General features: G+C 34.7%; 1 protein-coding gene across 12 annotated transcripts in view; it reads left to right on the top strand.

The window, feature by feature from the left end:
* The window catches only part of TBC1D5 (TBC1 domain family member 5), a 556,466-nt gene that overhangs the window by 50,220 nt on the left and 478,983 nt on the right, over positions 1-27,263 (top strand). For 8 of the 12 annotated variants that reach the window (XM_057739461.1, XM_057739460.1, XM_057739458.1 and 5 more), the window contains one exon: positions 7,139-7,201. The exons of 2 other annotated variants lie outside the window; for them this stretch is intronic. The gene's annotated coding sequence lies outside the window, so the exon portion shown is untranslated. Of the gene's footprint in view, positions 1-7,138; positions 7,202-10,651; positions 10,695-27,263 lie in introns of all 12 variants that reach the window. 2 more of the 12 variants (XM_057739457.1, XM_057739456.1) reach the window with 1 other exon arrangement.

Raw genomic sequence — 27,263 nt, 5'->3', positions numbered from 1 at the left:
ATTTCTCTTATTTAAGGACCTTGCCCCTGAGCTTTTCAAAATGGCTTGAACTTTTGAGTCTTCATGGTTAAGTATGGATGACAATTTTTGCCTTGCTCAGTCTTCACTTACTTTTACCTGATCAAGTTTTAATCACTCACCCCAGTATTTTTCTATTTTAAATGCTTTTCCCATAACCTAGAGGTAGCACCATATCAATCTTATTCAGATCCAATAAGCAATTAAATTAAATATCTTGCTAAATTGTTTGAATTTGGTAGCACTGAATCAAATAGGTTAATACATCATTTCATTTAGTTTATTTGCTATGTATGACTAATGATTGTCCTTTCAATTTCGTGTGATGGGTAATGATGCTGAGAAGGAGCCGTTGATTAGATTTTGGATATCTTTTTCTTTTTCTATTGTTACATTCAATTTATGTATTTTTTCTTGTATATTTTTGATCCCGTTCACCATGTTCTTTCACTTTTCTAAGCTTTTAGCCATTATTATACCTGTTCTATAAAACCCATAAGGGTATTGTGATGCTTCAGTAAGATGTATGTCAAACACTTGAAAAGTGACCAAACATTTATACAGATATTAGTTAGTTCTCAGGAGGTGTGTTGCCATAATTTGTGTTTTGCCAAGTAGGTGTGAATATACATTTGATTCCTGCTAAATGTCTGCGCAGGACATTTTAAATGAACTGCTTTTAGAAATAAAAGAGTCTGTCGTGATTAGAGGATTTAATAGGTAAAGTATGCCGAAGTATTATGTTAGCTCACCTCACATTGAAAGGAACAGTTAATGGAATTGGAATCCTGTTCATTTCAATACAATTGAAAATATATTCAGTCTCTGCTAATAAAAGTTTGGGATTTTTTTTTGTTTTTCATAAAGTTACACACTAAAAATAACTCTGCTAAACTAAACACAATTTGGGCAGTATGGACAGAGTGTTTCCACTGAGAGGAAATCACTAATTCTTGACATTTGGTCTCTAATAACTTCGTTTACTAAGTCTGCTTGTCGCTGTTTTTGTCTATTTCGAATATATCTAGAGCTCGAGTTCTTAGATTTTTAAAAAAATGATAGAAAATGCTGGTCTAGAATTGTGTTGCAGTGATTGTGGTGGGTGTGGCCTCTACACTGATAAGGAGTTACCCACATGTTTACCTGTATCTTTACTGTCTGTTTTTTCTTGCATCTTGGATTGTGCATCTGCATCTTCAGTTAGTATGGAAAGTTTTCAACCATCATCTATTTGAATGTCATCTATATTCTCTTTTGTCTTTTATATTCTTTTCTAATCTCAATCTTTTTGTATTTTAGGTTGTTGCTACTCAAAGTGTGGTCCTCAGTCAGTGCTGGTCTGCAAACTGATGTTATTGGTCTGTAGCAAATCAAGACAAATTCAAAGTAAACATTTAGAAGCTTTTAATAACAACTTGATATCATCATGACATCTAAGCACATGAATTTAAAAAAGAAATTCACATTTACTGTATTTTATAGAAGTTTTTGTCTGCAGTAGATCAGCTGTTTAAAAAATGGTCCTTCATTTCCGATAGCTTCAGAAGTATTTTGTTAGACGTTCTTATTCTATTCTTTGTATCTCTTAACTGCTCTTACGTATTTTATTTTCTTTGTCTTTCTGAGCTGCATTTTAGATAGGTTTTAAAAGTATGTCCATTTACTATTTCTTTCTCTTTTTATATGGACTCTATTGTTTAACTTTTCCACTGAATTAAAAATTTTACCTTTGTTTTTTATTTCTTGAGGTTTTATTTAATTCACACACATATTTTAAGTTTCTATTACTTGAAGTATCCTTATTGTATAATCTTTCCAATAATTGAAATATGTGTAGTCTAATTCTGCCATCTGTTGTTTATGGCCCTCATTCATTGTGTCTGTTTTGTGATTTTTTTTAAAAAGATTGAGTAGAGTTTTTTGGAAAGTTGTTGGATTCTTTGAAGCGTGGATTGAAGTTATTTTCTTTCACTGAGAGTTTACCTGTTTCCCCCTCCCCAGGTGACTAAGGGTACTGACAGTTTAAGAGCACTTTAAATAGATCTTCACGTAAGATTTATTGGATTATGCATGTAATGTGAATTTAGTCTGAGAACCTTTGTGAAGGTTCTACTCTATGGTTACAGTGTCAAGAGAATTGATAAAACATTCTCGAAATGACAAAATTGTAGAGATGGCACACAGATTCGTGGTTGCCAGGGGTTAGGGATGGTGCTTTTGATAGACTTTTTAGCGTCTCTTTTCTGAGTCTCGTATAGCCAATAAAACATAAGATCAGTTTCAGCAGTTTTAGGCACATACTCTCAGAATGAAAGCTAGCTTCCAGGGTTTGCTTATTCTACTTTCATTTCATTTACAGCTTATGTGCATACTCTTCCTTTCTTGCTAGCTAAGCAATTCATTAGAACAGATTTTTCCCACTAACTTTAAAAAGTTGTATATAGTAGTATCAAGATATCTAGTCTGCCATACTGCTGGAAATCAGTGTCCTTATCTGTCTACAGTTTAGTCTTGGGAAGTATGTTGCTATTTTTTGCCTCTGCTCTCTTGTATTTTTGTTATTATAGTAACTCTTTTCTTTTTCTCTTTGGTCCATCCGACTTCTAATACAGACCCATCACAGTCTATACCCAGTTATCTTCTCATTAATTCCCACTGTTCCTTCACTAGTGATATTATGGTTTATTAAAGACTTCATGTGTTGTAGCTGCCATTCTTTCACTCATGTCATTCTATCCTATTTAAATGCTGTCTCTTCTTTTGACTCGAATTGCTCCTTCTAGCACTGTTGACATTTTGAGCTGGATATTTCATTTTTGTGGGGGGCTATCTTGTGCGCTATAGGATATTAGCAGCTTCCCTGGCCTCTACTCACCAGGTGCAAATAGTACCTCCCATTTTTTAACAATTAAAAGTGTTTCCATATGTTGCCAAATGTCCTTTGAGGGCACCATATCCGGTGGTTGAGAACCACTGTTTCAGGTCTATATGAATTTGGTCTCAGTTGAAGAGCCTTGTCTGTTGCTTCCTGCCTGTGGCTTTTACATTCTGGATTTTCTGTACTACGTGTTGTTTGGATTGTACACTTGTCCCTTATCACATTTGGTTGTGAATTTCTTTCTCTCCCTCCCTGCCGTGTGTGTGTGTGTGTGTGTGTGTGTGTGTGTGTGTGTGTGTGTGTGTGTATTTGTGTCTGTGTCTATCTGTCTTTCTTATTTTCCCCAAATTCTAGAGGGTGGGGACCATGTATTTTACTATTTTGTTTGCTATTTTGGTCAACCCCATGTACTTGTTAGTTGTTTTAAATATATCCATTTCTTGCTTTTTCCTTTTTTTTTTTTTCATTTTTTATATGGTAGTAATGGGAGTTTAGGAAATTGAATTGCTCTAGAAAATGTGGAAAACTTTGAAGCATTCTAAATTGAGACTTTGCTAATGGTAATGATGAGACTTGCAAATAATAGAATTAATACTGATGTAACAATAGTGTATATACTCAGTAATAACTTTGGAAAATTCAAGATAGTCACAAAGATATAAGAGAAATGTAATTTCTGTTAGATGAATCCATTATATAAGTAACCAGAAAAATGTACAGTAGAGTAGAATTAAGGAAAATAGACTCAGAAATATAGAAAGTAGAAGCATTTGTAGAAGCATGAAGCACGAATGATTGGTTCTGCGGAATGAGATGAGCAAAGCAATCAGTGTGTCGGGGAAGTTGTTAGGGATGATGGTGAGGGGTGAGTTGTGTAAAGCTGACAAACGTGATATGTGAATGTTAGTAAGTTGAAAACAAGTTGGGCATAGAGAGGTTAGCTTCTTATGACCAACTGGAGAAACGTATATTTTGCCCCAGTTGGGAAAGAGCCAGCACAGTTATAGATTTCCTCCCATTTTTTTTTTTTTTGTTGTTATTGTTATCACCAAATTCCAAGTGACTAAATTAAAGCTTGAATCTAATTACCTTTATAAGGTGCTTTTCATCATCTAGGCCAAAATCTTCATGAAAAAATTCGTAAGCATATTATGTGTTCATTGTAGAAAAATTAGAAAGCAATGAAAGATATGGGGAAAATGAAAGTTAGCTGCTTCCCAAAGCCTAAACCACTACTATCATTTAGCTTAATTCTGTTCTCTTGATTTTTTTTAAGCTCTTTATTGGAATACAGTTGCTTTACACTCTTGTACCAGCTTTTGAGGTACACCAAAGTGAATCAGCTGTATTTATACGTATATCCCCATATCCCCTCCCTCCGGCGATTCCCCCCCACCCTCCCTGTCCTGGCCCTCCAAGGCATCACCCATCATCGAGTTGATCTCCCTTTGTTATACAGCAACTTCCCACTAGCTGTCTATTTTACAGTTCTCTTGATTTTTGTGTGTTCTCAGTCTCTCTCTCAGTGTATACATAGAGGCACATTTTATATCTATATCAGTATATACTGTTTGTATATGTATGTGTTTGCATGTATGTATGTTTATTTAAAATAGGGATTATTTTATATGAAATGTTTTATAGCCTGTTCTTTTTCATATAATATTATGAACATTCCTCCATATCAGTAAAATTCTTTGAAGTGATATTTAGTGTCTGTATAGCATTCTGTTCTGAAATTATCCCCAGATTTACTTAACCATTCACCTATTGTTAAACATTTAGATTTTCTTTCAAAAGTATATATACATACACATATACACATGAACATACATGTACATGTAATTTGCAGTGAACTACTCCAATGAAAATTTTGAGTACATCTCCCATTTTCTTTGAAGAGTTGTTACCTCCACTGTAGTCTGCTTCCTATAATTTGTCCCGCAAAATTCATTCTCCTTATCTTCCTTAGTAAAAAGAACCCCAAATTTTATTAGGTGGGCATTATTACCAAATTTGGAGACAAATTTGAAGACTGTATTTCTTATCCCCTCAAGTGGTTAGATGTGGCCAAAGGACGAGGTTATGGTTGATAAGCTGTGAACTGAAATACGAGAGTTAGAGTGGGATGGGCCTTTCTAACCCTTCCTTCTTTCTGTTACTTGAAATATGGGTGTATTAGCTGGAGTCCCCATAGCCTTGTTGGAGTACGAGTCCACTTTTAACAGTATATGGTGGAGCAAAAAGATTGAAGGAACTTGAATCCCTGATATTTGGAGCTGCCACATCAGCCTTTGATTGTCCACTTCTAGACATTTACATGGGAGAAATTCCCTCCCTTTGTTTTTTTTCCCCTCTCTTGTTTAAGTCATTATAATTATTAGAATTTTTTTCTTTTGGCTTGGGAAGGATATGACCTAATTCTAACTGATAAAAGATACCATTGTTTGATGTTCTGTGCAGTAATGTGATAGGTCCAATATAAGGAAACATGCATTGTGTCATGGTAGATTCTAGATCCATATTGAAAACCAAAATCTGCTTTGATACTGGGGAGAGATTAACCGATATTGAAAGGCAAATACTTGATACATATTTTCTGGAGTTCTTTGATAATTGTATTGCTGAATCTTGTTCTCAAATGATTTTAGTAATTATCACAGATATTTCAGAAAATGTATGATAGCTTTTAGGCAAAAAAAAAAAAAATCACTATTGAGGTTTATTTATTGTACTGTATCAAAATGATCTCTTAAAGCCCTATGAATTTGTAATATTATTGGATATCTTGGCTAGTCATTTAGACAAAGTTAGCTCATAAACGTGACTTAATGCTCTCATTAACTTTAGTGGAAGAATTTTGACAAATTAAATTTTTTTTTTGTAACTTTAGATGAATTTTGAGTGGTTTTGATTCTAAGACAGTTATTCATAACTTTAGTGAAAGAAGTGAAGGATACACATTTAAAAATTTAGTAGACTATTTTTTGAGAAGTTTCAGGTTTATCGAAAAATTGAGCAGAAAATACAGAGAGTTCCCATATACCCATTCTCCACAGTACACACATTTTTATCCAGGGTGTTCCATTGCATATAGTGTTATACATATAAAAAAAGACTTTATATCCCTGAACCAAATATGTATTATTTTATTATAAGAAAACCACACAGCACTAGAAGTCACTTTCCTCTACCCTGTAGTTTCCTACCCTCAGCACCATTAGCATTTTAGGCCAAATAATTGTTTGTTTTGGGAGACTATCCTGTGCACTGTGGGATGTTTAGCAGCATCCCTGTCTCTACTCAGCAGATGCCAGAATACTCCCTGGTCGTGACAACCAGAAATGTCCCCAGACATTGCCAGGTGTCCCTTTGGAGGCAGATCACCCCCAGTTGAAAACTTGCTCTAACCAATTTATGACGCTTTAGGAGTTGCTGTGTTTGTAACGGTGGGCTCAAATTTAAGAAGTCTGTAGTTCAGTGACCCTTCGCATGAAGTTGTGTAGAAAAAGCTAGAATCTTCCTGCACTTTGGGGATCACAGGCAGTATGCAGACTCTCACTGAGGCTCATTTTCCTTTACTTAACTTGTTTCCATTAACTAACTTGTTTTGAAGATTCATTGAGATAGATTATAAAAATATTTTAATTTTAGTTTCCTTCTCTTCGGACGTTGTACTATACAGTTTGGATTTATTCCCTTGAAAAGAAACACTCATTACAAAGTTCTTATTTCTGTGGGAAAGGCTATCACAGTTTGGAATCTGCTTTTTATGGACTTCAGGGGTACTATACTGTAGGTGGATAAAAACCTGAAATAAATGTTAAATGAAGACTGATTTATGAGGTCAACTGTGTTTTGACCCTTTGTGCTGCTCTCATTAGGTTGTCACCACATTTAGATTGTAACAATAAGAGATCTCCTGTGTTCTCTCAAGAACTGTGAACTTCTCAAGTTGTTGATAGCGTTAGATGTCAGCCAGTGGCTTTGTCCTTCGAAGTTTTTGTCTTCACATCTGAAATCCCACCAATTGTAACAGCTTGTGTGTCAGCTCCAATAGAGGAAGCCGGCCTCTGTCAGCGTGTGCTTAGTCCACTAAAGACTTCTAAAAACTTGACAAAGTTTGCAACTAATAACCTCCACTTCCCATTGCTACTTTGCAGAATTATAAAGCATTGTTCACTAGTGAATGAAATGCTGTCTGTAATAATTAAGGTTATTCTTATTGTTCTACCCCTGCAGAAAATTTCCAGAGACTTGGTGAAGACAGGAAAGCTATCAGAAAGACTATAGCACTATTGTACTGTAAGTATTGCTTTGAAAAAGAACTGTAAATTAAGAATATTTTAAGTATCCAGTTGTTTGGGGGAAAATATGTTAGGCAGAGATATTATATGTAAAATATAGAGGCGGATATATTATAATTGAGTTAATAATTTATAAGAACTAATCCTATGCAGTCTTTTAAAAATTGAAAATGTGTTCTTATGTACTGAGATGAGGATTTTACCAATAGCATTGAAAAATATTTCTAATTCTCACAAGGATTGATCTAGTTTATGTACATTTGCTTATTTAAAACTATCAGAATCCAAAGAATCATTGTAGTTTTGTAGGTTTGTGATTTGTTTGGGTGACTTATTGTGTAGGTTATTTTGCAGAATTATTTATTCGCTGATTTATTTATGTATTTCATTATTTATTTATTTGATTATTTAGTAAATTATTTATCTAATGAATTATTAATACATCTTCATGACATGCTTTAAATTATTTATAACTTAATTTTGAGTTTATTGCTTTTAGATGCTGCATTGTTACTGACTAGTTTTGATTTTTTTCTTTGTGCTTCTTTAAAATTAAAATATTAGCTCTAAGGCAAAGGTATATTCATTGCAATGCCCAGGGATTTTTTTTTTTAAAGTAATTTATGGTAGTGTTAAAATTTCAGTTATGCTTTGTTTAGCTCTAAATTTACCTGTTTAGGGTTACCGGTGATAGAATATTTGTTTGTTGTACGCATACTCATTGTAGAGGCACTTACAAATTAATGTTATAGCCTATGGTCTATAAGCTGAGACGGAACATGTAAACCTCAGTCCACGTTATCCTTGGTATCTCTGAAGGGCAGGTCGGTATTTCTTACTTCCTTTAGAATAGATAATGGAGTCTTAGTTATTTTATTTTATTGGCAAAGCTATTTTACTACTGGAATATTTTTAGGAAAGTTCAGAGAAATGAAGTCCAACTTAGATTTGGGTCTCTGAGATATAAAATTGACTGACGTGGCCCTTTGTTTTCTTAAATCCCTGTTATATGTGTATTTGGAAAACAGCATGATGTTTATATAGATTTTGATATCAATCTTAGTGACATTTATTTTATACCATATCTCTTATGGAAAGTTTTATACCACTTTATTTTAATGAGCTGAAAATGGACGTCTTATAAATGCAAGCTATAGTTTCTCTGACTTTACCTAATAATTCTCTTATGTAAAGTTTCTATTTTTAACCAAATAAAGTATTTCTTCTCAGTTCTGACTATTTCATAAGGTAGCACAAGTTATTAGTGCTTTCCTTTCAAATGGGCTTAATGAATAGGTTAAATTAATTGTTTGGGTTAAAGGGTATCATGTGTACAGCATGGTCCTCCTCCTGTGTTTGCTTGCAGTGAATTACTGTGTACTTCACAGTTTTCACATTTCAGAGAGAAGTAGCATTGTACATTTCAAGTTGAAATAAATGCTGTTGAAATATAGGGAAAATGACCTCTGTAGACAGGTTTCACTAAAGAATTGTAAATTGTGCATATGTAAACCCAGATTTCTTATTTTGAAATATTGACTATATGAATGTTTAATTGGGATATTGCTTTAGTATCTTAATATGATTGCCTTAAAGGAAACAGTTTGATTTGATTTATATACTTGGATTTAAAAATGTGTATACTGTACGTATCTGTGACGCTTCTGTTCTTAGATCAACAACCACAGATACTGTTAGATATAGAATTTTATTTTAAAATGTGCTTCAGGATGCCACTGTGGACTTCTTTTGGAGAAAAAAACTGCCTTCTCCGATGTTGAGTAAGATCTCCTGTACTAGTTGTGTGGTATACCGAGCCCACACTATAACATGTAGCTGTGTCATCCAAGTGATCTTTAACTGGAGCATAGAGAAGATACACATATGTGCACACACACACTCACACATATGTGAAATTGTCTCCTTAATAATTTCTTAGGACTTGTTTTTGAAAACAGACATTGATGGAGATTGTCATAATAATAGGTAGCATTTATTGAGCACTTATTATGTGTAGGCTTTGCACATAATAAATGCTCACATCTTTTACATGGATGATTTATTACTCTTCCCAGTGAGATGAATACAGTTATTATTTTATGAATAAGGAAACAGAGGCTTAGTAACTTGCTTATTGCCACACAGCTGACAGTAAGTGATGGCGCTGGAATTGGGACTCATTTAGCCTGATTCCCACGGATCCTTCTTAGCCCATTACAGTTCTGTATGTGTAGTTGATATAATGTAGTTTTTCACCTGAGTTGTTTTCTTTTGTTTGTTTTTAGAGACTGTAGTTAAGTATATTCACTTTGTGCTACATTTGGTCATCTTTTTTTAAACAGTAGGCAGTACTTGAGCTTCTTGAATTTTCTAATTTGAATCTCCTTATAATCCTGTATAGTGGATCCCAATTAAATACAGAAGAAGAATTTGTGCCTCAGGGAGATTGAATGTTTGCCTGGTGGATGTCTAACGCTCAGATCATTTCTTTTGACTCAAGCCCAAGGCCATTTGCAGGGCTCTGTTAGGTCAAATCTTGGGCGATGTTGGTGTGAGTGCCATAAATTATCTGTATGAATGCCAGGACAATAGGTGTAAACTAGTACCATCCTGGGCAAATTGGGACCTCTGGTCGCCCTTGTAACATCTCAGGTTCCCATTGAGTAGTTCCTTATAGTGTATATAATGCACATTTAAGGGGAATCTTAATTTACGTGCAATATTTAAAAAAATATTTTATGACAAAACGAAGTTCTGTTGTGGCCAGTATTGATGTGTATTTGTTAGCCAATCTAGGCAGTTTGTGTTTGACTTTTATAAAGTGTTGACTGATGTTTTACAGCTTTTGGAACGTATTTTCAAGGTGAAAGTAAAGAGGAGGTATTACTATTGGGAACAGAAAGATGACTATGGCAAAGTTGGTGATAGTATAGTATGTAGTTCTAAAGGTTTTCTTCATATGATACATTACAGGATTTTAAATACTCGTTTTGCTTTGTACATCTTCTGATAAATGGTATGTTTGACATTGTACAGAAAACTAATTCTATTTGTTGTACCTTCAGAATTTATAACTTTGTGTTAGATGATCCAGTAGTCTTTTTTTTTTTTTTCCTTCTACATCATTTATATTGACAAGTTGGCAGTTTTGCCAAAATATTTTTGAAAACAACTGTTTTTCCTTGGTGGAATTCTATGTGGGAAAATAGGAATCTGTAGAAGGGAGTTGTGTAAAGTTTTTTTGTTTTTTGTATAGTTTTCTTTTTTAATTCCCTCTTGACATGTATTTAAAGTCATAATTATATATTAAATTTAAATTTTAAGTTTTTTTGCATTTCGAGTGTAGATAACTTGGTAAATTGAACTAGGTAACCACACTGGCATATTTGCGTTTGAATGTACATTAAAAAGAAAAAATTCTTATGCAACAGTTCTTATTCATACATAGGTATATCCGCACTCAGAAAGGCCTGTTATGCCTTGTAACAAAGGTAAGAGCCTCCATATTTTTTGCCTCGAGTTTGTCACAGTATGAAGCACTTGGTGAAATACTACTATAATTGTAAGAGTAATAACGTAGCTTATTTGTTGGCTCTGAGAGTAGCTCCTTTATAATTATGACAAGTAAAAGTACAGCCAAAGGTCATATTAAACACAGAATTTCTTTCACACCTCATCCATTTTGCGGATAGCGTGTGAAGTAGTTTGGGTCCTGCACTGATATTTTAAGACAGCAACCTAAGGTTGTTCCCATGCAAGTGTTTAAAATATCTTTCCCCTGCCTCCCATGTGGTTGCAAAATCTGGCTGAATGTATATTTGAATCCTGCACTAATTAAATACAACCTTATTAAATTTAGAGTTTGCGAAGTAAAAGAGGGGATTTCTTAGGGCATTAGATAGTACTGATACCTAACAGTCTTTCGTAACACTGAGTCCTATGCTCTCTAAACGCAATGTCTTAGCGCTGACCTCCATAGTACTGATACTGCTCAATGAAACACTAAACCCAAACGATACAAGCGTAACACAAAAACAGAACATACAATCACACAATGAAAGTATAGAAGCATGGCATGCCTAGATATGTACAATCTATCGATTAGTTTCTATTTTTTTGACTTTAATTTAGCTAAGTAAAAGTTGAAATATTGAAAAGACCACATATAGGAAAGCTTTCTATTAAAAAAGCTTATATAAGGGGAATATACAAATGTTCTAGAGTGGTTAACAAACCTCTTTAAGTTAGCCTCAGTACACAATACCAAAAAATATAGGCTGAGGAAACAATGTTTGGAAGAGGATAAAATTGGCAAGTTATAATTTTTGGTATAATTGATAATAGTGTTTCTTTCTGGTTTTGAAACATGTTTTTTCATCTTGTTCCCCACCACAGCATGCTTCTTGCTATAAGACTTGTAGACTTATGATTTCCAAACAAGGGTGGTGCAGCCCGATGAGAGGAATTTGGGAAATTAAGGAGGGGTACTTTGGCTTGTGACAGTCATTGTGGGAATGTTTTTGGTATTTAATGGATGGGGAACAGGGATGCTAGGTGTCCTACAATGCACGGGAAAGTCTCAGACTGCATAAAATTGTCCTGAGTACCACACAGCCTTTGAATGTCTGCTTGCTTAAACTCTCTCTAAAGATGAGACAATAATACTTCAGTGTATAATATTGCTGATGGTTGTTTGTAAGATGTTACGTGAACAGTCTGGTACTTTAGGGGAAGTTTGTGTAGAGGGGAAGCTTAAGTAGAAAAAAGAAATTCTCTCAAAATTGTATTTACTTCACACATTCTTTCCACTTCCTGATTTATAGCATTTCTAACTAGATATTTAGTTGAAAAGTTTTCAGTTCAGCAATGCAGTTTACTGGAAGCTCCATTACACTGATTGAAAATATGTAGCAGAGGATATTTAAGACACTTTTAACAAGAAACTAAATTTTAAATTAATGGATCTAAATTAAATTAATTGAATTTTATTTTTATATTGTTTTTATTTTTTATTAATTAATTAATTATGTTTTATGTATTGGCTGCGTTGTATCTTCATTGCTGTGCGTGGACTTTCTGTAATTGCGGAGAGTGGGGGCTACTCTTCATTGCGGTGCACGGGCTTCTTATCGTGGTAGCTTCTCTTGTTGTGGAGCTCAGGCTCTAGGCAAGTGGGCTTCAGTAGTTGCAGCACATGGGCTTGGTAGTTGTGGCTCACGGAGTCTAGAGCACAGGCTCAGTAGTTGTGGCACATGGGCTTAGTTGCTCCACGGCATGTGGGATCTTCCCGGACCACGGCTCAAACCTGTGTCCCCTGCATTGGCAGGCAGATTCTCAACCACTGCACCACCAGGGAAGCCCTTGAATTTATTAGATAATAAGGATTGTTTCAAGATATTTTATGATTGCCATCCTAAATACTAAAATTTTGTTTTTAGAATGATAATAAATACATTGTTAAAATATATTTTAAAATTATTTATTTTTATTTTCTAAGAATTTTTATTGAGATATAATTGACATACAATAAACTGCATATATTTAAAGTGTACAATTTGATATATTTTTTGTTAGTAATTATATATGGCAATCCCAATCTCCCAGTTCATCCCACAAAATTGTTTATTTTTATGTTGCATTTTTATTTTGTACTGGTATTACTCTGGTACCATCTCCAATAAGCAATCTATTATACAACTTCTCTGTAACTTCCACTCCACTGGTATTTTATATTTTGGGGGGATATAGTCTCTATTGTAGTATTTTAAACTACTAGAGATTTAATGCCTTGACAATGTGGTAGGTTTTCTGGGGTAGGTTGTAACAGCAGTGTAACAACCTTAGCGTAGGTAATTATTTTGACACTACATTTAGAATTAAAACCCAGGTCAGTTGTACTAATAGCACATTTCATAATTTTCTCCATTTCAACAGTTTGTAATTTGTCTTGATTATCTTAATCTTTCATTTAAGCTTATTTCTGTCTTTTTCTTCACATTCAATTTAATTTCTGTCTGTAATCACTTATCTCAATACTAATTTTTATTCTGTAGTTCTCATACCTCTTCTCTTTCATTTTTTTTTGTACTTCTTATAGAGAATGGCTTGTGATCTTCTCCCTTTTAGATCCAAACATTTATTATATATAGATGCAAAAATGTTGTATTCACTCTTCTTAAGTAATGCCTGTGTGTTTATACAATGAAATGAATATTTCATTGTAAATTACTTTTTAATTAGTAGTATTGTTAGGAATTAATATTTATTTTTTCTTTCTTTCTTTCTTTTGGGCTGCACTGCACTTGCATGCGGGATCTTAGTTCTCCAACCAGGGATTGAACCTGCTCCCCCTGCAGTGAAAGCGTGGAGTCTTAACCACTGGACCACCAGGGAAGTCCCTGATATTTTTTTTTAAAGAAACATTCTATGTGTAGTTAGATTTTATTAACTCTGAATTTCATTTCAGGATAGTATGGGAATGAAAGGGGCATTAGATCTGGTGGGACTGAGAGCCATTGTTTTAGAGATGTGCACTTATTTCTTATACCTCTTCTAACTCTTATGCTTAGAAGATGCTTCCAGATTAGATTGGAGCTTCTTATATGAATGGAAAAAATCACAAAGCCAACAGTTCATATAGGATTAAATATTTTAGCATAAATGCTCTTCTAGTTAGGAATATAGGGGCTTACTCAGATTTCTTTGTTTTTTTTATTTCTTTGATATTTTATAAATGAAAATTAACTGTGTATGAATATGCACAGTGGGGTTGAAAAATGAGATTTTGTCCATAAGGCACCCAAATAGAGTTAGCGTAGTTTTTCACTTAAAATTTGAAAAATAACTAATGCTAACCAACCAGTTATGGGGGGGTGACTTTGAAATTGATAACTGATGCAATTATTGACAACCATTTCCAGCTGTTGCTAATTTCTCAAAATCATTCTCTTGCTTAATAGAAGCTGTACACTCATTTTGTTGGTTTTTTAAAGCGAAACCTAATTATAAAGTAATACAGTTAAACCATATCTTGGGTGAAAATGTGTATGTGTGTACATGCATTATTGTATTATATGGTTTTGCTTATCTTCAAAGTGACACTGTTTATAGTGCATGTGAGCATAACCTGAAAGATGAATGTGTAATAGTCTGGCAGTTGTTTGATCCTGTTTAATGTAGAGAGTGTCATCTGAAGACTAAGAGCCATTGTTGTGGGGGGTTCCCTTTAATCTCAGTGGCATCTTTGCTCAAGGAATACTTGCTGCTTTCTTTTTTTAATTGAAGTGTAGTAGGTGTATAATGTAAGAATATTTGCTTCCAATTGCTTCCTCTGGTATTACTTCCTATGGTAACTATTTCTTTAGCTGCCACTGCCATTTTCACTCAGAGTTATGCTGTGGTGTGCTAATGTGCTTTAGAAGAAGCTCAAAGATTTGATATCCTTGGAAGTTGTATAGCTTTTCTCTTTTCCTTATCTATGAATCCCAACTCATGGTCTTTTTTTCTGATTTAACTTCTTCATTATATGGAAAAGATCTTAGGGAGGGTTGAAGTGTCTTTTTTTACTCTTAGACGTGATTAATAGTTTGGTTGGGTATAGAATTTTAGGTTGCAGGATAATTTTCTTTTAGAATTTTGAAAACTTTGCTTCACAGCATTCAGTGTTGCTACTTGAGAGGTTCATTGCCTTTCTTTCCTCCTTCTATATTGTTTTCTGCTGTGCATGACTTGTTTTTATAATTATGGAAGCTTTTAGAATCTTTGTCTCTGAGTTTTTATGATGCTGTGTCTTGGAATGGATTTTTTTCATTGTTTATACCAGGTCTTCAGGGGACTCCTTCATTCTGGAAGAAGGTCCTTCAGTTTGGGAAAGTTATTTTCTTCCCCTGTTTGTTTGTTAGGTTTGTTTCCATTTCTTGGAGTTGGAGATTCAGCACTGGGATAGTAGAGGGTGGGAAGTGTGAGGCTGAATGTTCCTGGACTGTGGGCAAATTGGTTCGCCTTTTTTCCTCAGTGTCTTTTATAAGTTCTTTTATGAGTTACTTCCTTTGATAAGTTACTTATTTTCCAAAAATCTGAGATCTCTGGGGTTTGGGGAAGAAGAAAAATAAGCTCATGTGGCATGTGGTTAATCTTTGTTGAGTTTATGTTTTTATGTGCTGTTTACTCCTTACCTCTTTTCCTGGCTTACTCAGCCTCCAAGATGAAGCTCTTGGAAAGCTTTCCCTGATTCCTCAGTGATATCTCCTCACCTTCTACAGACCTTTGTAGAACACATATTATACCATGTTGTAATAATTAGTGCATTGCTTATCTTTGTAATAAAAACAGGAGCTGTCTTATTTTTACCAGTGCCTATGTGCAAAGCATAATGTTTCTTGAATGTAAACATAAAATACAGAAATGAGGTTGATAATAGGTAGCAACAGTACAGTTTTTTCAGAAGAATTGTAATTCTTATTTTAATCCTACTCAATGAATGTTTGATAGATTAAAAAATAAAACTTAATGGAGATTTACTTTTTTTAAAATAAAATATTAATATTGTTAGTGTCCTGTGGTAATCAAAAAATGTCCTTATATTGAAGTCAAATTACAGAGTAGTCATGAGAGTTTCTATTTCTTTATGCATTTAATTAGGAATTAATCTACAAGATACTAAAAAGTAGACTAGTGGATAGTTTTATATATTAAGGAGAGTACAACAAAATCATAGAAAAGAGGCAAGAATGGAGGAAAAAATTTTGTCATCTTTGGTTAGCAAAGCATTCCAATAATTACAAATTGGAAATTCTAAGAAGGTAGGATATACTTGTTTCATGAAAACCTGCCATATCCACAGACAAAAGGAAAACATCTGAATGAGCACGAAATTTCATTAAAAGACCTCTGTCACTGTCTTGAGCTCAAGTTTCACCACCAGAATTACATGTTGTCTCTTTCTGGGATGTTTTCCTTTAATCATATATTGATTTGTTTTATTAATTTCAACTTTAATGGTAGGGAATAAAATTGTTTCAATTTAAACTGCTTGACTCTTGAGATTTCCCTGGTGGCTTAGTGGTTAAGAATCTGCCTGCCAATGCGGGGGACACGGGTTCGAGCTCTGGTCTGGGAAGATCCCACATGCCGCAGAGCAACTAAGCCTATGTGCCACAGCTACTGAGCCTGAGCTCTGGAGCCCGCGAGCCACAACTACTGAGCCCATGCACCGCAACTGCTGAAGCCGGCGTGCCTAGAACCTGTGCTGCGCAACAAGAGAAGCCATCTCACTGAGAAGCCTGCGTTCCGCAACGAAGAGTAGCCCCTGCTTGCTCTCCACAACTAGAGAAAGCCTGCGTGCAGCAAGAAAGACCCAATGCAGCCAAAAATAAAAAAAAAAGATGTATTAAACTATTTGACTCATGAGTCATGTTTTCATAGAAGTTAAAATAAATCAGTCAGCAAATATGTACTGAGTACATTCGAGGCCCTGGTTGGTAGGAAGGGCAGTCGAAGAGGTATCACTTTGGAGTGAAGATGTATGCAGGTAAGGAGTGGCCATAGGATGAGAAATGTCTCAGCATTGTCTTTGTTTAATTGTCAGTGAATGGCCCACTGGCATTTGTAATAATAATTTAGCTCTCCTTAGTAGAACGTTCACATACTCTTAGGTCGTATCTTAGTCATGATGATATAAAGCAATAAGGATCAATAATTTGTTGAAGTTACTTAAGTGTCCTAAATTTCACTTTTTATATTTCTCTCTCATTTTAGCCCATATACCCCATATATCTTTAGGGCCTAGTCATTTTCATCCTTGATTTCACTTGCTAATTAGAAATGTCTTCAAAATTACATAGAATTACTTTTGGGATATTGTATTTTCTGCTTATTAACTTATATACATACTATTATAATGTTTTCATAAAAATTATTTGTTTCAAAAATTTGGGATTTTGCACCAAAAAAGGTAGGTGGTGAATTTTTCCGTATAGTAATGTTTTGTTTCATAAAGCATGGTTTGAATTCTTTGTGTTCTGCCCATGTATTTTTATTTAAATTCGACATTCATATTTTTTTCAGGAGTAGTTTCAGAATAAAGTTAGATATACTATATTCTTTTTATTCAAATGAACTTATTTCCCCCATCTTAACATCTTGTAATTCGTTTAGAGTTTTGTTAAAATTTTTTTAGAGTGTTTGAAGTTCATGCTTAGACCATCCCTGTCACTCTGTCTCCCACACGTCTTCCTTCTCCTTATCTTTTGTTCTGTATCCCACTGAACCCAGTATACATACAAAACTTCACGAAAAAGCTCCAATCAGGTACAGGAAGGTCTTATGGAGAAAAAAATATAATTATGTTATTGTGTAAACTTTTAAAATGTTGTCTAGCAAGCAAGAACTGCTTAACAGATGTGATTGCTTCATTGTTTCAAGTTTATGCCAATCAGAGTTGATAGGGTTTGATCACACTCTAGTAGATTTATGAGATAAATTACAATATTGCATGACACGCTTCAGATAGAAAACATCAGTATAAGTTGAATATGATTTCTTGTTTAAGATAACAAGCCAGTAATTCTTTAAATCAGATGGTTGCTACTTTGAGAGAATATTGATCACTTTTGGTGAAAATTAACAGTATCTTTGATATTTCCTTCATGGTGACAAAAGTATTAAGGTTTTGTTTTCGTGTACAAATATGATTGTAAATTGGAGGCATCTTGTTTCCATTTAGCTGTAGATGACCTGTCAAATTTCCTAAGGCCTATAAAGAAATGAGGCTGAACTTAAATTCGACTGCAGATAATTTTAGTACAAGATAGAAAGCTTGTCACTGTGGTCCTGATTTCTTTAGAGTACGGTTTCATTAGATACATCTAGAGACTTACTAGAAATTTTTTTTTTAAACAGAAGTTTAATACCTCACAGAAACAGAGAAAATGAGAAGGAACATATTCACTAATGGAGTGATAGGTTCCCCCTGGGAAGTTAGAGCTGAGGAGTAGAATCAGGGGCCTCAGCCAGTTTGCTCTACAACAAATGATGGAACCAGTTACTCAGAGCCCCAGGAAGGATGTTTTTAACTTCATTTAGGAGGTGTGCGTGGTGGAATCCCTGAGTTCAATTTTGGAGAACTCGAGGTTTGGGAGGGGGCGGGGGGTGAAGGGGAAGCTGAGACAAAGCGAGAGAGTAGCACAGACATTTATATACTACCAACTGTAAAATAGATAGCCAGTGGGAAGTTGTTGTATAACAAAGGGAGTTCAACTCGAGGATGGAAGATGCCTTAGAGGACTGGGACGGGGAGGGTGGGGGGGACTCGAGGGAGGGTGGGGGAGGAGTCAAGGGAGGGAGGGAATACGGGGATATGTGTATAAAAACAGATGATTGAACTTGGTGTACCCCCCAAAAATAATAAATAAATAAATAAAATTAAAAAAAATTTTGGACTAAAACTGGAGTCTCCTTAGAACTAATGATTTGAAATTATTGCTAAGCCAAACCATTTGTGAAAAGAGGGTAGAATTTTTAGTTTTTTTTTTTTTTAGATTGGAATTTAAAAAGTTTTGAATATGGAGGCCAACCAAAGCAATGATTTTTAAAAAGATAGTATTTCAGGTAAAAATATTGTAAAATCGCTTTAATTTTTTTCAGAAAAAGATTATGTGCATCACGGCTTAGATTTAAAATATTTAAGAAATCATTCAAACATTCACAAAAGTACAGAGGATAAGTAGAATAAGCAACCTTGTATTTACCATGCAGAATTTGTATGTTAACATTTGTTGTATATGTTTTTAAAAAACATTTTGAAGTCTTTCCTTTCCCAGAGATAACCGTCATCCGGGAATTGGTTTATAGCCTTCCTGCCCATGTTTTTAGACTGTTCCTACAGTCATAGAGTGTTCCTTCACTAACATAGAGTGTTCTTACTAAACAAATATTCTGTTAGTCTCTGCAGTTTGGTTTTTATCTTTTTTACCCAGCATTGTTTCTGAGCTGTTCCTTGCTTTCGATTTTACATCTGGTTTATTAATTTTAATTGTTCTTTAATATTCCATGATAGGACAACATCAGTACTGCAGTTTGGGTCTCTTTTTCTCTTTGGGTGGGCATTTAAGGGTCAGGCTACTTTGCCCAGACTTTTCCACAGATATCCCCGTGGCTCTGCAGGGCTCAGGGTTTGCAGCACATGGGACAAGCTGCCATCAACTCTTAGGCCACTGTGTTCAGCTGCTGGCATTAGGCGGCATCCACAGGCCATTTGGCGCTACTAGGCTGTGTATGGTTTCATCTTTTCTTGCTGAAGTTCCTCCGACATTTAAAACCAATTGCTAAGTAGCCTGCAGACAACCTTGTCCTGCTGCTTGCTCTTTTAAAAAAAAATCCTCCTATCCTCCCCTGACCATATATATATGTATATATATATATTTAAAAAATATCTCTATCTTTTTTTAAAATATTTGTTTGAAAAGATCCATTTTGTTATATTTTCCATTTTTTCCATTTTTGTTTCATTTTCACCTGTGGGGGGCTATGACCTATGCTGTCTGGGGGTTTATTTTGCCATAGCAACAGGTGCACTGGGTCTCTGCCTAAATACGACGTAGTTTGGCTTGATGTAAACAATACGCTTTTGTGCCCCAGTTGTTAAAAAATGATACACTCTTATTTGTGAACATTTTGGAAGTTTTAAGAGATTATTTGAAAATTTTATCATCTAAATTACATTCTTTGGGTTCACATTTATATTATTTTCATTAGGTGGACGTATTTTTAGTGCATTTCATATTTTGGTGGAAGTCATATTGAGAGGTATACTTAGCCCTATATTACACACTTAAGATTTGAATTGTGATGCATTCTTAAACCATTGAAGAGAAAGCTGTCACTCTATGAAATTCTTTCTCTGTGTGCCCAACAGCTTGACGTGCCTCATAGAATGCCAGATATTAGAATGTTACTGTTATTAACCCTTTCACTGAAAATACTTCTTGGAATAGAAAAAGATTAACTTGCTGGGTCTGCATCACTTCTTGCTTAGCAGTAGTTTCAGAAAGCTGAAAGATGTTTATGCTGTGCAGTAAACAGATGCTGCTGTAACAATGCAATACATTATGTACCAAAAATGATCTCTCTTTTAATCATAGATGCTGATTTAATGAGACAAGACTAGCTTACATCAAAAATGGATTTAAGATGTAATATTTTTGGCTTTCTGTGTGTTTTTTCTACATAATTAACAGACATACCTTTTAAGGTCATTTTCAAAAATTTTTGGAGTATTTATTTCTTTGATTTTTGCCTGTATTTCCTTTTTTGAATTTCAAGGCATATGTAATTGTCTCCTAAACTCATTCAAAACCGTTACTAAAATATTTTAAAGAAGCTGCCTCATCTTGCCCTGTATTAAGTCGGTTTTGCATGAAAAAAATTCCTATGTGTTAGTGTTTTAAAGTTTTGACCTTTTTTTTTTTTTTTTTGAGGGAAGTCTGTGTATTTTCTATAACTTAGGGGAGTTTTAGGGGAGACAGTAATTAGTCAGTAAATTGACTCTCATTGTGGTTGAAAGTCTCCGGTGTCAGTGTGCCTAGGTGGCTGCCTAGGTTTCCGCAGTCACCGAAACGTTTCCTCATCTATGTGGGAGCTCTTCCCTAGGCTCTGCTTTCCTTTCCTCTTCACTTGATTTTATTCCCACCAACTCAGCTTCAGTTGCTGACTTTGGGCCCTGAAATTCTTCTGCATCTGGACTGTATATCTTGATTGACAAATTTGCCTTTTTATATGGTCAGATAATTCTGTATTTGGAAAAATACTCCTATTGTGTGTTTTATTCCACCGAACCCAGCAGAGTTAAATGTAGTTTGGATGCATAGGGAAGAATTAATGATTAGAAGATACAGAGTTGGTAAATTATTTATTCTGGCCCCGAGGAAGCTGAAAAGCTGAGTGAAAGGCTAATAAATCATTTGTGGTAGTGCAGGTTGTCACTTCCAGTTATTTTAGATGGTTTTGTGATAAACTGCAGCACCTGCTAGATCTCCACGCACCCTCCCCTGATGCTGGCGGTGCAGCTTGTCTAGTCCACAATCAGAGGCAAGTTTGTGTAAAGTTTATTTAGGTTGGAAAGGAAATTACTCTTTTTGAAGTCAGTTTTGTTGTTTTTTCTCATTGTTTTGAGTGCTGTGAAAGGATTTCTCTGATGTGGCAGGGAACCTGAAACTTACATACAACTTTAGGCAGGAGACACTGTCTTTATATTTTGTTAAATTAAATATTTGAAGAATTGAGCTTCTTTATTATTCCCAGACTAATTAAAAACTACTTCTACTGAGATGATTAGTATGCTAAAGATCACATCACTGTTTTGATATGATACCATTTAACAGAGAAACGCTGCTGCCATTTGACCATCCCCTCTTCCATCATTCTTTGTTTTTAATGGCTGAGGCTTTGAAACTAGTAACCCTGAAAGGTAGTGAGGTTCCTCTTCGCACTGGTCCTACTCAGCTGCTGAAATCCTTGGAGGCATAAAAGAACTAGCAAGAAACCTTAGCCTCAGTTGGTCTGGTTCTAGCATCATGAAATAGGGCTACTCTAATAAAACTCCTTCAGAAATAAATTATGAACATCATATAATGTGCATGCTTCATGCTTGGAATCATGGTCAATTCTTTTGTTTCCGTCAGAGTTTAATAACTATTTTTAAGCCCAGAACATGAAGTTTGTTTATACATCAGAGTAACTTTGTTTTCACTGAGATTTTCAGCTTTAGCATAAAAATATGGGATTTTTGAAGGGACTCTTAAGATTGTATACAAAGAAAGAATCTTGATAACTGTCTTGTATTCATTCAGTCACATTTTTACTCACTTATTTCTCCTCACAGACAGTTTTTAAGCTCACGTTTGCCTGCTCTCTGAGAATAACTCCTGTTAGTTATAACTAATTCTTTTCAAGAGCTTAGTGTGTGCCATGGTCCGTTCTAAGCATGTTATGTATACTTTACTACCACCACCCTGTTAGGTGTTTACTGTTCTTATCCTTATTTCACGAAGAATCCTATAGAGTGCTAAGGCAATACTGATTTCACTTTTCCTTTAGAGTCTGTAGAATCTAGGAGGGTAGTGTTTATGATAAATCTTAATTAGGTTTAGAATTTCCATCCAGATAGTGCAATGCTAACTGTCATTTAGTGAACATTTAGTTTTGTGTTTGGTATTGAATATGTTATTTCACTTTTAACCCCTGATGGTTAAACATTATCGCTTGCTTTGTTGTGATAGAGAAATTGAACCTTAAGGAGGTTAAACTACTTGTCCTGGGTTAAGCAGCTTGGAGGTGGAGGATCTGGGATTTGAATCAAGATCTGATTGTCTCCGCACTCTGGGTTTGAGTTACAAACCCAAGTTCCTATCAACTGTTGTTTGGTGAGCAGTAGAAAGTGAGGAAGAAGGTATAACCGATGAGCTTTTCTAGAAGCGAGCTGAGAGTCACTACATCTAGTGATTTTTTTTTTTTTTGAGAGAAGTTAAAAATCTAGATTTTTATGTGACAAGTCCAGATTTTCAAATCACAATTTATTCAGGATAAATTGCACACTGGATGTGGCGTGGGAAAGGCAGTTTGTAACCTTTTCTTATTGCCTTTGGTTGAATTTGTTTTGATAAGGAGGTTTGCTTTCTGACTTCTTTTAGTTGACAACTATTATGAGTCTATGAAAAAGTATTAACAGGATAGTATCAGTTGATTTCATCCTTTAGGGAGATTAACAGACTAGATGAAATATAATTATTATTTCAGTAATCCTATGTAGTTCATGATACATCTCAAATGAGTTTTAGTTGGGCTTGGATTTCAAGTTATCATGGGATGCTACTAATTTAAATACAGTCTATAGCATAGGGCATAAAATCAAAGAATAAAAAAGTCAAGCTAGAATTTTTATTCTCTGCTTTCTGTACTCTTACATATTTCTTCTCCTATGCTATGAATCATGTGGAAATTTAAGATACATGTAGTTTTCACTGAAATGCCTTTATCAGATTGCAGGTAGACTTAAATAATATGTGGAATGTTGTGACTTTTAATGCAACTGAATGCAGTTAGTAAAAGGCCTTTATTTATATGGGGTATTACCCCAGTAGCAAAGTTTTAGTGAATGGGAGACTGAAATAAAAGTCAGTGGTTGTTTGTTATAGTTTTATTAAATGCTTTTACGTTACTTAAAATATAAATAAAATATCCCTGGAGACAATTTAGTGTCACTTCATAAGTGTTTAAAAAAAAATTCAGGCTAATTGGTTATTAGAGGGTTCTTCCACAAACCTAGATTAAAGATGTAACCTAATAATTGTTAGCTGCAAATTCGCCATTTCAAAATAATTTTTCCTTGTGGATTTTCAAGACTGCCTTAAAAGGAAAGATATTCCATCCAAAATCAATACTTCTTTCAAAAAGAAGGGTTTAATAAATTGTGAATTCTTTAATGTGTCCTTTAGATCCTTTATATGCTATTTAATATATAAATAAAATCATGTTACTTAATTTTTCTAAGTTCGTGTTTTGACTTACAGCATTTCATTTAATAGTGTTCAATTGTTGTTCAGAGTATGGCTTTAAAAATTTAATAGAAAAATATTTTACTGTTTTTTTTATTATAAGAACAATATGTTACAGAAAAATTGCAGAAAATTTGCAGAAAATTGCAGAGGATTACAGAAAAAGAACATACACAAAAACAACAACAACAAAACATACATGATCCCACCCTGTAGAAACAACCAGCAAACTCCTTTCCTTTTTTGAGGTTTTTTTTTTTTTTTTTCACTTTGCTTAGCATTTTATGTTCATAGTTTAGTATATTTATTTTTAAAAGACATCATAATATTTTACAGAGTTCAAGTGTATCCCCTTCACAGAGGTTCTCATCCAGTAGCTGAAAGTAAGTTCTCCTCCCTAACTTCATGTGGCTATACCTCTATTGTAATACCATGTAGCTACTTATATCTCACCCAGTCTTCTGGAGGGCAAGCACTATCTTATGTTTATCTTTATATTCTCGTAACATTCACTAACTGCTGAATGAATAAATGATAATAAATCTTAAATTCTGTGTGTCTCCTGCATCTACCACTTGAAATAGCAAAACGGCAGCAAGTACATCATGCAATTTTTACAAGTTTTTTATAAGTTTAATGGGCTATAGGTAAGGCTTTTGTGGAAATGTGATTATATCAAGAAGTTACTGAAGATTATGGAGCTCATAATTCTTTCTAGATCTAAAGATGTAACTGATCCCCTATGTCATAATTAATTAATGAAGATATACTATGTTCAGATTTGTCAAGTATATCTAATTTGAAGGGTAAATTTTGCTAAATTGATTTCTATATACAATATTAAAGTATTAAAAACTGCAAAAGAAATATCAACTTTTTGAAAGGTTTATAATTAAGAGGAGCATGGGAAATATGAAGTAGAAAAATTTTAGATATGGTAGCTCTAGTATAGTAGTCTTTAAATGAAAGCTAATTCATACTGCTAGAGGTGAGTAGGTCGTTAGAAGTTATCTTCTTGTCAGTAGGAAACTGAAGTTTTGGGACATAAATAATTGAACCAGGTTATGAGACTGCAGTGTACCTAATGCTCATAACTAATATGTGTGCAAATATTTTCGAGTAAATCAAATGTCTTATGTGCAGGAAGTTGTTGAAAACTTTGCCATGTGTTACTTTAGGAAAGTTATTACAGAATTTATATGTTAAAAAACAATGTTTGCATTTCTTCAAAGTATTTATACTCGGAAGTGAAGAACTTAGAAGACATACACTTTTTAAAGCATGGCAATATAAGGAAAGATGAAATAGAATGGGTTCTAGTCAGTGTCGTTTCTAGCAGCGCTTTGTATAATTGGAAGGTATCCTTAGATAAGCTTTATGGAAACTTTTCAAGTTGGAAGAAGATTTCAGCTGGAGTGTCTAAAGGGTCATTTGAAAAAAACCCTCTATATTAAAATAAAATGTGTCCAAGCTTTAAAGAAAAGATCTCAGAGTTTGCAGATGATCCTAAAATTGGAGCTAGAGGAAGTAATGAGGAACAATGCAATCAGATTCAAAAAGATTTGGATTGTTTAGGTGATTGGGCCAGCAGATGGCAAATGCAGTTCAGTGTAGACAAATGTAAAATAATTATCTTAGGAACAAAGAACCAATCATACAGCACACTGATCAGGAAAAAATTTGTGGGTTATTGTAGGAAAACCATTGAAACAGTTAACCCGGTACACAGCTGCAGCAAAAAAGGCAAGCAAGAAACCAAATTAGCAGACGGATAGAATATAAAGCAAGAGGCAATACTTATAGTGCATTAAGAAACTTGCTAGACCCCGTCTAAATTACTCAGTCTTGTATTGGTTGATAGAACCACTTTAGAAAGAGTAAATTTTTGCCTTTGCCTTGAAAATAGACTGGAATTGTAACAAGCAAATCTAATAAAGAGATTTTGAACTAATTTTCATGAACTTTCAATTTGTGAACTTTTATAGATTAGCACAAGACCCTGTGTCAAAGTAAAGACACTTCAGGTCTCTCTCAGGTGTCCGCTCTCAGAACTTGATTTTAGTAGAAGACATGTATGGTTTCAGCTGCCCAGGGCCTTACCTAACCCCTTTTCCAGTTTAGGTAGGAGGCTGCCCCTCACTTCTCTTGACTAAAGAAGCTTAAAGGCTGCCACATGGCCCTTCTGCATGCTTGAGAGCTGCACCTTGGCATCTAGAAAGATCACGGGCATGAGATCTAAGAGCTGCTGATGAGACGCTCCTTTCTGGCCAGTGACTCTTGATGTGGTAACATACGTTGCAGGCTTCATTCTGGGCTATGGGGCAGAACTTTGTGAACTGCCTTCCTTGGTTCCTTGGCAAGCCTGTTTCTCCAACCGTGGCTCAAGTTTTTGAGCTACCCAGTACCCAGCCAATAAACTCCTTTTTGACTTAGATGCACCAGAATGTGTGTGTTCTGCATAATCAAGAGCCCTACCTGGTACAGCGGCAGTGTTCTGTTATTTTAGCCTTGGCCATTGCATTGTTTTGTTGTTGTTGTTCTTCAGTGTGTTTGTTTTGTTTGGAGTGGTGTCTTATTAGAAATCACTTTTTTTTCTGGATGAACAAATCTCTGTCTCCCTTGCAGTCTTTGTCAATGTTTAGAAGAAGCAAGAATTTCTAACGATACCATCAACATTCGTTATTCTCTCGTGAAACTTAACTTTATTCATGCAAGCGGATGGTGTTACTTTGTTAAGAATGGTGTTCGGTATTCAGCCTGATTGTAAGAAGAGTATTTATACATTTCTTTACACACTGTATTTGCTATATCTAAAAATAATCATTTTATTTAGGAGGAGATGTAATGCAGGATTTTCTTAGTGTCACATAAGCAATAGGTGGTAGAATCAGTGCAAAGTTTTTTTGTTTTTATGTTACTGTTGATTAGTGAATATTTGTTGAATGAAATATTTTGAAAAACAACACTTAAATTTGTGGTGAGTTGATTGGTTAATAATTGATTAACACAAGCAGTGTTTTAAATAGTGTTTGTGGAAGTTTTGTCTTTCTGAGAGGTGGCATGCAAGGCTATTTCCTGGAAAAATTTTGAAATAAGAATTTATCTTTGAGACTTTCATGGTTCTTAAATTTGAAATGGAACACTTCCAATAGAAAGAGATCTTTGAGTCCATTACTCACACGTGTGGATTGCCAGCATTTTTATCCTACCCTAAGACCTGTATGTGTCATGGCAACTATGGCATGAGCTGCCTCAAACTCGACACCTTCCCCCACACCCCCAACCCTGCCCCACCCCATGTTATAGATCATGGATGGTGTTAGGAGGGAAAGCTGTATGACTGAACTATTTCACACGTCTACAAAAATGTCTGATAGTCCTTTACTTTATTAGAGACCATTCTTTTATGAAGAGAATACTTAGTTCTTTGACATTTTGATCAGCCATGTCTCAGTGAAGGAAAAACATTCATCTAGCAGCGTTCTGGGAAATGTCTTTGGTCTTGTTGCC

The sequence above is a fragment of the Hippopotamus amphibius genome, chromosome 6 (genome assembly GCF_030028045.1).
Source record: "Hippopotamus amphibius kiboko isolate mHipAmp2 chromosome 6, mHipAmp2.hap2, whole genome shotgun sequence".
Taxonomy (NCBI): Eukaryota; Metazoa; Chordata; class Mammalia; order Artiodactyla; family Hippopotamidae; genus Hippopotamus; species Hippopotamus amphibius.
This window is presented reverse-complemented; position numbering and strand designations above follow the sequence as displayed.